Source organism: Lontra canadensis, unplaced genomic scaffold (assembly GCF_010015895.1).
Source record: "Lontra canadensis isolate GAN:19392208 unplaced genomic scaffold, GSC_riverotter_1.0 scaffold52, whole genome shotgun sequence".
Taxonomy (NCBI): Eukaryota; Metazoa; Chordata; class Mammalia; order Carnivora; family Mustelidae; genus Lontra; species Lontra canadensis.
Window position 1 is genome coordinate 9163607 of NW_022631046.1, and position 10724 is coordinate 9174330.

Consider the following 10724-nt stretch of genomic DNA (forward strand, 5'->3'; position numbering starts at 1 on the left):
GGATTGAGCCCCAGGTAGGGCCCCCTGCTCAGTGAGGAATCTGCTTCTTCTTCCTCTGCTCCTTCCCCCACTTGTGCGCATGAATACACGCACACTTGTTCTCCCTCTCAAATACATAAAATCTTAAAAAAAAAATATTTAAAACTTAGACCATACACAAATGTTAATTCAATATGGATCCTAGATCTAAATGAAGGAGCTAAAAGTAAACAAAGGAGAAAATCTTTGTGATCTTGGATCAGGCAAAAAGTTCTTTAAACACATCATCAAGATCCTAAGCTCAAAAAGGAAAAACTTATAAACTATACTTCATCAAAAACCTCCGTACTTCAAAGACACAAGTATAAGAAAAAGTAAGCCACAGACCAGGAGAAAATCTTTGCAAATATATCTCTAATAAAAGACTTTAACACAGAATATATAAAGATCTTTAACAACTCAATAATAAAACAAAAAAACGCAGGTTAAAAATGGGCAAAAGATTTGAATAGAATTCTACCAAATATGACTTATAAAAGGCTAATAATAAGCACAGAAAATGCAACATCATTTATACTTAGGGAAATGCAAATTAAAATCACAAGTAGAGTTTTGGGAGCCTCCATCCCCCATATTGTTCAAAGGTCAACCATAGATTCTTTCTCTATATTATGATGCTAACCAAAGACTTGACCTATCACCATCTTCAAGTTCAGATCTCTGTAGAGAGTATCTTTGTATAGATGGGTTTACATTTATAGTGCTACACAATGTTTCTTGACCAACAATTTTCATTTAATCAAAAAACTAAAGGTGATAAGCATTCCTCTCTTGGCTTCCAGGATTCTACCCTTTCCTGGTTTTCCTCCATACTCTCTCTCTCCACCTACCCATTACATGTGATGTTCACCAGCCCTCTTCTGATTCCACACACTCTCCTTAGCAATCCCATCTACACCCAGGATCTGAATTACCAGTATTGCTGATGACTTCTGACTCTCTGAAACTTCTCCCCAGTTTTACTTGATTCGTTAACTCCCTCCTGGCTAGGTTTAATACTTCTCTGTATACACTCAGATTACACTTACATAATTCTAATCTGACATTTCCTTAATTATAATGTATTCTCTCTGCAGTTCTAGGTCAGGTGTCCTTCCGACATGCCACCAATTACACTCTCATTTATCTTTATAGCACCTCCGATTTATATTACAAATAACTACATATAAATTTTAAATAACCATTCATTTTCTCCCACCAGGCACTGCTTGAGACTTGGCACTATGTCTTATTAACAATCTTCCCAGTACCTGGTATAGTGCAAGACCCATGACAGGCACTCAAATACTGACTAAACCAATAAACAGAAGAAATTAAATGTGCTTTAAATTGTAAACATACAGGGCACTTGGGTAGCTCATTTGGTCAAGTGTCTGACTCTTGGTTTTGGCTCAGGTTGTGATCTCAGGGTCATGAGACTGAGCCCCATGTTGGACTCTGCACTCAGCACGGAGTCTACTTAAGGCTCTCTTTCCCTCACCCTCTGCCACCTCTCCCCCAAGTACACATGCACGTGCACTCTCCAAAATAAACCTTTAAAAAATTAATGAAAAATAAATTGTAAACACACTACCTCTGAAAAAAACTTTCAGTAATTTATTTTTTCTAAAGAGAAAACAGGCCAAAAAAAGGTTAAGTGACTAACTCAGTCAAGTCTTCATCTCCTGAATCTTCCCCCAAAATCATAATGCCTTTTAGTTCATGCTTACTGATCTAAGCTTCCCATTAACCTCCAAAAGTAACATAAAAATATTATTTGGAGAAGAACCATTTCAAATGCATCCACCCCAGCTTTTGCTGGCTTTGTCGGCTGTAGGTAACTCAGATATTAATTATTACTTAATAGTTGTTCTGTTCAATATAGACTAGTCTTTAATTTAACCAGTCTTTTCACATATCCTTCATATATAATTCAATATATATCACACATCTGTACGTGAAAAATAATGTGCAAGTTACAATTTGTCAGCACTCCAAAAATATCTAATTATATTGTATGCTCTTTAAGTTTAACAATAAATCAGTGTGAACCAAAACCTTAAACCCAGATGTGATTCAGAGATGAAAAACATATTGAACGTGAATGCTAAAGATAAGCACTTCAACTTAGCAGGAAAATCCCTATAGTCCATTGCTAACGTTTTCAGTGGTTGCTATGTTATCCTGCAATTGTGTTACTGGGCAACAACTCAGAAGCTAGGATAGCAAGCTTACTAAAAAACAAATGACTCAAACCAGGATTTGTAAAAATACTGAGACTCTACTTTTTTATACCTTTAAATGAAACAATTCCTGTCATAAGCATCAGACATAGGATTTACAGCAAGACTACAAAAATTACCCAGAATTTATTTAAAGACATATTTCGGGAGTGACAGGCACATTCCAAAATGAAATGGATAGGTTTAGGTTCCTCCCATCTCTATGAATCTTAATGCAAAAGAAATTTAAAGTTATAATATACAGAAAACAAGTAACTGAGCACATCCTGCTTTCTTAATTTCTTTACTGAGATTACATCTCAGTTAAACTTAAAAAAAAAAGCTGGACTAGCTAGACTATACAGCCTGTGATCTCTCCATGACCCACAGAGGCAGCCTCAATGGAAAAACATAAAAATTAAGATAACTGTTACTTTATGAGGGCCAAATAAAAGTACTGACATAATTCATAAATAAGACTTGACCAGGAAAAAAGTAAAATGGAATAGGGTAAAATGGAGAGATAGGGAGAAAGGGATTATATAAGGGAGGTAGAGGGAGGAGAGAGTTGGGGAAATGTTTTTAAAATCAAGATTCTACAAGGAAGAACCAGGAAACTGACCAAACTCCCCAAGCCCACTTGAGAGTAGTGCCAGCATTCCTGAGGGAGTTCTTACTGCTGATATTGTCATGGGAAATTCTCAAATATCACACTTCCTAGGAATAGAATCTTTCCTTCCAATTCCCATGAATTCACGCTCTTTAATTCCCTTTCTTGTGGTTTACAGTTGCCCTTCCTCTCTCAGCTACTCTCTCAAAGATGGTCTTTTACTTCTACTACACTATGTGGGGTGGGCGGGGGGGGAGTACAAATGCACATTCCTCATCTCTAAGAAACATTTATTCAGCAACTTCTATTTGGAAGATACTAAGGATACACCTCAGTGAGATCTGGTATCCTGCCCTTAAGGAGCTTACAATCTAATTAGGAAGGTGAGGCATATACCAAAATGATAAAATGCAATATAAAGTATCAGATTAGAATGGCTAATAAAAACATCCTATAGAATTTCAGAGAAGAAAGAGTTCAGAACGTGTTACCCTAAAATATGCCACTTTGGTGTATTATTTTGAGTTAAAAAAAACTTAACAAACAGCAGATGCAAGAGGGGCACTCTGACCCTTTTTCTTCCTGAAAATAGAAAATAAAAATCCCAGAAGAAAAAAACTCTGTACCAGAAGTGAAGAAGACATTCTTATCACCAGAGATAAGGAATCAAACCCAAGAAATATGTATAAACAAGCCTTATTAAACTAATCTTTAGCTGCCTAGTCACTTCCCCACAATTCATGACTCCACACAAAACCCTTTGTCTTTTTTACACAAATTTATTGTTTCTTTATCTAAAAGATATATAAAAGCTTTCTGCTCAGGGCATCTAGGTGGCTCAGTGGGTTAAGCCTCTGCCTTCAGCTCAGGTCATGATCTCAGGGTCCTGGGATCGAGCCCTGCATCAGGCTCTCTGCTCAGCAGGGAGCCTACCCCCGCCCCCCACCCCTCACCCCCCACCCCCGCCTACTTGTGTTCTCTCTCTCAGTCAAATAAATAAATAAAATCTTTAAGAAAAAAAAAAAAAAGCTTTCTGCTCTGGTTGCTTCAAGTCTTCCTTCTCCTGTGAAGGCCCCCAAGTACACGTAAAAAATTTTTTTAAACTTGTATGCTTTCCTCTGTTAATCTGTTTTATGTCAATTTAACTCTTAGGCCAGCTAGAGACTCTAAGAGTAGGGAACTTTTCCTCCCCGGCAGAGATTACAGTGGAGTTGAACTTCATAGAAAAAGAAAAATTCAGATTTTAGGAAAGAAGGGAAGAAATCAGGACAGTAGGCAGAATGACAAAAAGGCTTGGAAGAAAGGGAGAAAGCACATAGGAGTTTTAGAGGATAGTGAGGAAATCATTCCGGACACAGTTTTTCTATGAAGAACATGAACATGAAATGGCAGACTGAGAGGAAATTTTGAAGAGTTCAGATTAAGAAATATGAACTTTAGTTGGTAGAAAAAAGTACTTCAGGAAATTTTTTACAAATGTACATCACACATGCCCTAAAAGTACACACAGATTAGACAATTTGACAAAATCACTGAACTTAATACATTATGTATGACAAAATTAAAATAAAATTCAATTACTTTAGACAGAGATAGTACCTAGAAAACACACACAGAATTCTGACAATTAACTAATCTTTCCATTAAGATTTCACTCTTCTCAACTTCTTGAATTAGAACTTCCATGTTACAAAATACTGACTTCTGATTACTAAGAATTTTATTATACAACATGAGTCATTCTTGATTTTTCTTCTTAGCTTGTCTTGCCCAACTCTTGAATATTTCATTACTTCAACATCAGCATATGGAAAAGAAAAAGGGGGAGGAAACTATAATGAAGTCAACAGATTTTTGCAATGTAGTAAGACATGCAACTTTAAGTTCCAATTCCCATTACCAATAGTTTGATTTCAAAGAAGTCATTCAGTCTCATAGAGTCTCAAATGTTCTCACTTCCTTTCTTACATACTTGAAAGTTTATAGAACTCAAAAAAATCATGAAAAAGTGCTCCAAAAACTACTGCCATACAGTCATGCAAACTGTATCAATAAGGGTTCAATGAGCGGAGAAAGAGTAACGTTATTGGCTTGACCAAGGCTTAAAAGCCACTTGTAGATTGTGTTTCAATCTCCCAACACACTATGCCCTAAATTGGTATTATCTTACTATTTGAAAAATTCCTGAATATAGCGTGCACACTTCATCTGGTTAGAAAATATTCAAAAGAAAGAATACCGGACATACACTGTCCTATATAACCAAAGGGTCACTCAAAGCCACTTGCCACTCTGAGGAGTCCGGTATGACCCGGATATTCAAAACATTCTAGTAATTCCACACAAAATGAATTTGAAATCAAAATTCAGTACAGAAGGTGCGTATGAACTAAAATCACCTACAGGCTAAACCCATGAATTTACAGAATTCTGAATCCGGTTAATTGTAGGATAGTTACATTTAATTATATTCTAGTTGAATATTGGACTTGTTTACGGAGACGTTGCTTGGTAACAGAAGCACTGCTTTAACAACCTACTCAGTTTTAGATCTCAAGTATTCTCTGCTCATAGTCTAAACACTATCAACTGTAACATATATAAGAAATTAAGAACAAGTTTCTTGCCACCCTAGACATCTCTGAGATTTCACTGAAACAGCTTCACAATGACAACTAATGTAACTGTAACTTAAGGCTTTAAAAATACTTGGCAGTGGGCATTTTTAAGAGCTAAGTGCCCATTTATTAAGGTCAAAAGCTGGTAAGGATTTATCGAAACGTCCATTTAAGCCAGGCATTCATTTACTCAGTCTAGACATTATCTCTGGAATTAAAGTTGTCTGCGGGGTCTTGGAAAACGGTAGCATAGTTTTTTCATCACAAATTAAACTGGTGGTACCACACGTTCAGCCACTTAAACTAGCTACACAAGCATCACCCTAGAGTGCATCAAAAAAACACCAAAAAGGGGCCCCTGGCTGGCTCAGTTCCAAGAGCACGCGACTCTCAATCTCCCGGCGGTGAGTTCGAGTCCCGCACTGGGTGTAGAAATTACTTACATACATACATAAACTTAAAAAACAAAGAAGAAGAATTAGAAGAAGAAGAAGAATTAGAAGAAGAATTAGAAGAAGAAGAAGAAACCTCCGTAAGAAGTTTCACGTGCACTTAACTCGCCACAGAACATGTCTCAGAGCCTCCATTTCTAACACCCGCTCCAATTACTTTACAGGAAAAGTAACAACAAAACATTCAAAGCCAAGTTATGAAGAAAAGGGGAGCATTCCAAAAACTACAGACCAGACAGCGTCCCCACAAAAAGAGGTTACGTACCAGACTCACACACAGTCCCTGCGACTTGCGCGCGTAAAACTTCACAGCGCCCGGTGCTGTGGCCGCACTCGCCACCTGGGAACGCCGGCACAGCTCCAACCACCGGCACCCGCTCGACTCTCCTCGCCCCCGCATTGGGGCTGAGGGATGCAGTTCCACACGCGGGGTGCTGGCCAGGCGGGCAGCCGCTCGCGGCGCAGGCTGAAGAGGACGAGCAGGGAAAGGAGGGCCGAGCGCGCCCCTCGGACTCCGACTCCAGGGAAAGGTGAGGTTTCCCGGGAGAGCTCCGAGGGCGGAAAGGGCGGCGGTGGAGAGAAGAGCTTCGCTCCGCCCGGGTGGACGGGCTGTCTCCGGGAAACGAGGCAGCCCGGTAGCTGCCGACCGGCCGACACGCCACCCTCAGCCCGCCACCCGCCGCCCGTCCAGCCCAGCGGAGTGCGTGAGCCAGGAAGTCCCGCCCCTACGCCGACGTCACCGGCGCCACGGACGCCGGCCCTGGTCCGCAGCCGTTAGAGGGAGGAGACGAGCCGAGTTTGAGCGGGAGCGATGGCCGACTACGGCGGGAACGCCGGGTTGAGGCAGCGCTACGACGGGGCACTGGGGGCCATAGAGATCCCTCCAGCCGAGAGCGGGCACGTGCTTCAACCAGCGGGACTGAAGTGCGGGGTTGAGCGAGGAGCCGGCCTTCCTCGCCTCCTCGCAGCGCTAGGTTTCTAGGGGATGTCCGCCCTTTTCGCGCTTCCCTCTGCAGGCTCTTCGCACACTCTTGACTCTTTGAGGGCTCGGAGGAGGTCCTGCCTCTGCCTGCGTCCCCGATTGTGCACATTAAATGATCCTGGAGTCGCCTGCCTGCCACGTCAGCCTGGGAGCAGGAGCTCCCGAGCGGCGAGTCCGCTCAGCTTGCCTGGAGGAACCGGCCGGGTCAGGACCAGGGCCCGGGGTGAATTCTTCCCCGCCCCTCGCATCCTGCTCGGGAGTCACGGCCCACTGGGGATAACATTGTGAACTATTTATCTTGAGGTTGTAAACTAAAGTTGGAAGAGAAGGTACTAGTTTTTGAGAGCGTCGGCTCTATGCCAAAGGCTGAAATAAGGTAGTTTCAGTCTCTAAGAATATGAAGTGGAAGAAACAGGCGCTCTTCCCTTCCCACGTTTGCTCAGTGTCCTGGTTTGGGGTGGCGGTTCTCCTGCATTGTAAAGCACAGCTTATTTTTACATAGGCTGTAGCCATGATTGGAAAGGCAACTGAGATAGGACCTTTTTTTTTTTTTTTTTGGACCATCTTTTTTTTTGAAATGGGGAAAGAGGAGCCATTCCACGAGAGGATGCGCTGGCTAATGGAGTGTCAGCACATGGATTACGAAGATGTGGGATACAGTATCAGTGAACAGAACATAGAATCCAGAAACAAACTGCTGTACCTTGTACAAATGTTTAATAATACTAGCTCACATTTGCTGAGCATTTAGGTATCAAGTACAAGAGGCCTTTTTCAGGTTATATTAGTTAACACTAAGCCAGGTGCAATTATCTGACTTTAGAACATTACCCAGAGCCATTACTGGTAAATGTTGAAGCCAGGAGACCTGGACTCCAGAAGTCTTCTTGGTGGTCATCAGTAAACTATATGCTATAAATTACTGCTAAGTGGGGAAAAGATTATCTGAGAAATAGCAACCGATGGAGACAGGCTTTCTATCTCCTTTCTCAAGTAAATACCAGATAAATAAAAAATTTAAAGAAATGTAAAGAATGAAGCCATAAAAACACTACAAGAAGATCAAGGAGAGTATTTGTATAATCTTGAGGTGAGAAAAGCCTTTGCTAACTATGAAACAAAAAACAGAAATCATAACAAAAAATTGGATGAAGAACAGAACAGCCTTTGCTAACTATGAAACAAAAAACAGAAATCATAACAGAAAAAATAACATGAAGATGATAATCTACACACAAGTTGTAATCTTCTTTACACAAATAATGAACCAATGGAAAATACATTTGTATCATGTGGAAAAAGAAGGAAAAATACTCCTAATATACAAAGAGCTCATAGAATATCAATTTTAAAGGGTGCCTGGGTGGTGCAGTCTGTTAAGCATCCCACTTAACCAAACCACTCTTGGTTTCAGTTTAGGTTGTGATCTCAGGGTTGTGAAATTGAGCCCTTCAGTGGGCTCTGTGCTCAGTGCAAAATCTGCTTAACACTCCTTTTCCCTCTACCTCTCACCCCCACGGGAATGCATGTGTGCTGTCTCCAATCTTTAATTTTTAAAAAAGTATCAGTTTTCAAAACACCACAAAAAAATTACCAAAGGAAATCAATAGGACATATTTAAACCAAGAAAAACAAACATCTAATTAAATGAAAAAGATGTTCAACATTCCAAACAGATCCTTTTTGTCCCTCCGCATACATAGGGATATGGGGTTACAACTACTATTGTGCACTATTGGTGTTAAGGTTGAAATTGGGACAGTCTTAATTACCAAAATTTCATTAGCGTTTGCCCCAAAATCTCATTTCCTAGTCTATTCATTCTAAGGAAAACATTTGTATGGATGTTCCTCACTCCCTTTTTTGTAATAAGTGTTTTTGGAAACAATATAAGTGCCATCACTAGGATGCTAGTTAAATTACCGTGCATGTGCACAATGGAATACCCTTATGCTATTAATAACATGATGAATCTTTATTTACATGAAAATATTTTCATAGCATATAGGCCCTCCCATAAAAGTAGACTATAAATCAGCAGGATCAGCATCTTATTGACATGAATATATATGTGTGTATAAATGTACAAAAAGATCTGGAGAGATGTTGGCCAAAAAGCAAGCGATTTTTATTTTGTCTTTTGGATCTTTTTTATCTCGTTTGAATTTTTTTATAATGTCTGTATCATTTTTACAAAAAAAAAAACTTTTATTTTTAGTTAAAGCCAGTGAAAGGGGAGCCAGTTGATTGTAGACACCCAGAGTTAGATGACCAATGTGAAATAATTATATCTGAGAGCTAAATTCTCAGCTTTTTAAGTATCCATAAATTTGATGATATTAATTTACCTCAAGTTGGCAAATGTAACTCATCACTTGGACGTGATGATTCCTACTTCCTAAATTGGCCACTGTATCCATCCTATGTGTTGTTCTCTGTGTACTTCTCATGATATTTGTCACACTGAATTATAATTCCCTCTGTCACTAGACTATTTGCTCCTACAATATATATCTTTTTCTGCCATATGTTATATATTTGTTTTCCCCTGATACATTATTTGTCACCTATTTTATTTTTTATGGCTTCCTCAAAAGTCTAGGGGTGTGCACTGTCTTTGATAGGATAGCTGGGGATTTCAGCTTCCTGCAGAGTCAGAAAGAACCTGTGCCTCAACGCCACCAGCACAGTGAGGAAAAGCCAGTGTTACCCAAGCTCACCTCCACCTGGGCTGGGCTGGGTCCCATACTTGGAACGTGTGCTGGGCCACCCTGTCACCCCACCACCACCACCTCTATACCACCAAGTCTCCCCAGCAGATCATGAGCTCTCTGGGGAAAGATTACTTCACCAGACAGCAGAACCTGTCTTCAGACAAGATTTTCCACATTATTATGGTCTCTGTTATGATAATAAACTGAAGGCCCTTCGAGAAGATTTTCCCATAGCTTCCCATGGTTCCTGGGGTACTGACTGAGTGCGTATTAATCTCAGGTGAAATTGTTCAGATAATGAAGCAAAGTGCCCTCTTGGTGAAATGACACTGCCACGAACATCCCGTTTGGAGGCCTGAAGGAGAAGGCGAGGCACTGACACCATGATGGAGCCGGGACCAGCAGGTATCTGGTGCACAGCTTCAGACCTGCGGCCCAGCAGCTGTTTCATGAGGATGTGAGGGAGGTCACCTGCTGCACCCAGAGGAGCAAAGACTTCCAGGAGGTCACCGCTGAAAAGAATGGAGAGGTTCTGTTATGCTTTGCTGCTGGGTACTGCTTTCAAAACATCCAGGATGTAGTTCTGGAGCTGGAGAAGGGCAAGTTGCCATACCACTTGGTGGAAGTGCTTGCCTGGACCAGTGGATGTTTAAATGACAGAGGCCCAGCCTAGACCAAGGATGGGCATGCAGACAAGGTGCTGCTGTGGCAGATGGAAGGCATCAACGCTGACCTCGCCGTGCAGCCCCTATACCAGCGCCCACATGCAGGAGCTATACCAGGAGCACCTGAACAGGGCCAACTCCCCTGGAGCCCAGGAAGCCCTGCACACAATGTACCAGGGCCCAGGGCTCTCTGCCGTCACCGAAGACATCAAGTGCTAAAGGTCGAAAAGGCCGGGAGGCAGGTCCTGTCAGCTGCCCAAGGAGGGAGGAGGAGCTGAGTGTGGGCATCGAAGACCCGGGAGGAAAACCGCTCAGCTTCTCAGTCATCACTTTTGTTTTTTCAGAATTCTCTACCCCCTAATTGTTGGTGGCTCCCTCAGTCAGTTTGATTTGGTGCTACCTTTCTAATAATGTGTGACTGGAATATTTTAATAAGAGAAGGA

The 10724-nt window shown here is 41.2% G+C and overlaps 1 protein-coding gene and 1 pseudogene across 1 annotated transcript in view; one reads left to right on the forward strand and one right to left on the reverse strand.

Annotated features, from left to right (window-relative positions):
* Positions 1–6528, reverse strand: part of CEP83 (centrosomal protein 83) — a 140843-nt gene extending 134315 nt beyond the window's left edge. Inside the window, exon 1 of the mRNA XM_032874230.1 lies at positions 6186–6528. The gene's annotated coding sequence lies outside the window, so the exon portion shown is untranslated. The remainder of the gene's footprint in view (positions 1–6185) is intronic.
* A 2954-nt stretch (positions 6529–9482) lies between these two features.
* On the forward strand, positions 9483–10500 carry LOC116877447 (annotated as a pseudogene).
* The last annotated feature ends 224 nt before the right edge of the window (positions 10501–10724 follow it).